This window comes from Carlito syrichta, unplaced genomic scaffold, assembly GCF_000164805.1.
Source record: "Carlito syrichta isolate Samal-C Ts95f unplaced genomic scaffold, Tarsius_syrichta-2.0.1 Scaffold312501, whole genome shotgun sequence".
Classification (NCBI taxonomy): Eukaryota; Metazoa; Chordata; class Mammalia; order Primates; family Tarsiidae; genus Carlito; species Carlito syrichta.
The window spans coordinates 540,604-543,757 of NW_007256597.1; positions in this window are offsets into that span (position 1 = coordinate 540,604).

A 3,154-nucleotide genomic window follows, 5' to 3' on the forward strand; every position below is an offset into this window, starting at 1 on the left:
TGATTCTTAGCATTACATAGAATGTGCTTTTTAGGACTAAATTCTGTATATTTTTAAACATATGTATAGGCCAGATGTGGTGGCTCATGTCTATAATACCAGTACTTTAGGAGATGGGAGAATCACTTGAGCCCAAGAGTTGGAGACTAGCCTGAACAAAATAGCAAGACCTCGTCTCTAAAAAAAAAAATTAGCTGGGTGTGGTGGCACATGCCTGTAGTCCCAGCTACTCAGGAGGTTGACGTGGGACCTCCTAAGCCCAGGTGGTCGAGGCTGTGGTGAGCCTTGATCATGCCACAGTTTTCCGACCTGGGACATGGACTGAGACCTCAACACACTCTCTTTCTCTCTCTCCATACACATATATGTGTAAGTATAAAGTTCAGGGATACAAAGTATATTCATGTCAGTTGCCATGCAGTTGCTTTTTGCCCTTTTAATGATCCCAAGAAGAACAAACCTGAATGTAGGGTTAAGTATCTCCTTAACTTAACCCTACATTCAGGTTGGGCGTGGTGGTGGTTCACACCTATAATTCCAGCATTTTGGGAGGCCGAGGTGAGAGGATTGCCTGAGCCCGGGGCTGCTACAACCTTCATGTACCATTCTGCGTTCAGGTCCTATGCCTGAAAATTAACAGTGCCTCCTCAAATAATGCAAACACATGTTCGCATCTTTGAAAGTTTGCAACTTGAAGGTTTTTATGTACTTACTGTACTCACAGATATTATCTCGTTCTCACAACATTCCGATGATGTAGATAATAGGAGTAATCCCATGCAAATAAGTAGAGTCCTCTTAGTAACTGCTTCTTTGGGTGTCTTTGGTTTTGGGCTTGACTCTTAGATGATGTTATTCAAGTAAATGAATCCATGACTAAGCCTAAAAAAAAAGAAAAAGGAAAACAGGATTATTAGTAACATCTTATATGATTAGAACATTTTATGAAATCTAAGTGATTCACTCAGAGTCAGATAGGGCATAGATTATTAAATCAATGTCACCAAATGAACACTTTTGTACTTTGGGTATGACTCTGCCTGCTATATTAGGTGGCACAGTAAAGATGAGACAGAGGGCGGAAAGTAGATTTGAACAGAAGGGGTGAGGATTATTAGGGAAGGATACCAAGAACCCTAAATTCTATTTGCAGAAGTGTTCTGAAGGATTTTCATTTATTTACTTATTTATTCAAAAATATTTTGAGGACACCAACAGTGAAGAAAACAGATATGCTCTGGTAGAGGGTAAAGATAATAAAAAGTAAAACTAATCAACAGTAAATACTATGGAGGCAATGAATCTGGGTTATACAATCCAATGTGACTTTGGTACTTAAGAACAGGCAGGAGTGGTTATGCTAATAAGAGGGAACCCTTCCTGAAGAACTGACTTACAAGTCAAAAACTAAACGATATGAAGGTTCCAGTCACAGGAACCTAGAGGAGGAACATTCCATGTAGAGGAAAGGACAAGGGCAAAAAGCTGAGGCACGCAGCGTTGGGAATGTCTGAGAACAATGTTAAGGCTGGTGTGATAGAGCAGAAGGGGTGGGAGTGGGAGATTTTAAGACACGAGGCCCTTGTTGGCATGGGTGACTCATGCCTAAAATCCCAGCATTTTGGGAGGCCAAGGTGAGAGGATTGCCTGAGCCCACAGGTTCAAGACCAGCCTAGGCAACTTGGAGAGATCTTATTTTTAAAACAAAATCAATAAAAATTAGCCGGGTGTGATGGCACATGCCCGGAGTTCCAGCTACTTGAAAGGCTGAGGTGGAAGGATTGCCTGAGCCCAGCCGGTCAAGGCTGTGGTGGCCGTGAGAGTGCCACTGCACTCCAGCCTGGGTGACAGAGAGAGACTCCGACTAAAAAAAAAAAAAAAGACACAAGGCCTCTTAGGTCATGGCAAGGAATTTATATTTTAAGGGCATTGGAAAGCCATGGAAGGATTTTAAGCAGAGGAGTTGTATGATGATTTACATTTAAGAAAGAAAAAAGCTCTGTGAAGAATGGATTATGGATTGTAGAAGAGCCAGAACAAAAGCAAGGAGACTTCTGGGAGACTGTTCCCTTAGTCCACATGAAAGATGATGGGAGTTTGAATTTGAACAGAAGAAAAGACTTTCTGGAGAGACAATGAGGTAAAATTTAGAACTGATGTTTACATTGATGAATTAGGACAAAGTGAAAAAGAAAAGTACCCTAAATCACTGGGTTATTACCTGATGAAAACTAAAAACTAACAAGAAGCAGAAGAAAATAGAGACACTAGGTTCTGAAACAAAGGAAATGCTAGGCATTTTTTAGTTCCTCTAAGCAGGACTATAAGTTAAGAAAATCAAATTTCTTTTTAGTTAAAAGGAATCTTTTACTGTGCAACTGGTCCTTGTTGGCCAAAAACAAGATAAAGAGCAGGGAAGAATCACCACCTATTGGGAATGATATTGGGTTGAAATTCAAGAGCCAGAGACAAGGGCACTTCTGATTGTGACCCATATATGTGACAATCAAGAACGAATGACAGGACTTATACAAAGAAGAGTGGAAAGAACAGTAGATCAGAAGCTAGGCAGATCCGATCACTAATCCACTGTATGACCTTCCACAAGCCACTTTTCTGTGAACTTTCTCACTTATAAAATGAAAGCTTGAATAAGCGCTATATCCACGAAACTTCCTAGAAATTTCCCATACACAAATCCCAAGTAGACACGCCTGCTTGCCAGAAACTTACTCTCTAAAACAGTGGTTCTTAGCTGCACACAGTGGCTCATGCCTATAATCCCAGCACTTTGGGAGGCTGAGGTGAGAGGATTGCCTGAGCCCATGGGTTCAAGACCAGCCTAGCCAACATGGTGAGATCTTGTCTCCACAATAAATAAAAAAAAAAAATTAGCTGGGCGTGGTGGTACATGCCTGTGGTTTCAACTACTTGGAAGGATGAGGCAGAAGGATGAACCTAGCAGGTCGAGGCTGCGGTGGCAGTGAGCATGTCACTGTACTCCAGCCTGGGCAACAGAGTGAGACTCTGACTCATTAATAAATAAATAAATAAATGATAAAACAGTGGTTCTTTTTTTTTGTTTTTTTGTTTTTTGAGTTGGAGTCTCACTCTGTCGCCCAGACTGGAGTGCAGTGGCCGCTCCCGGCCAGGC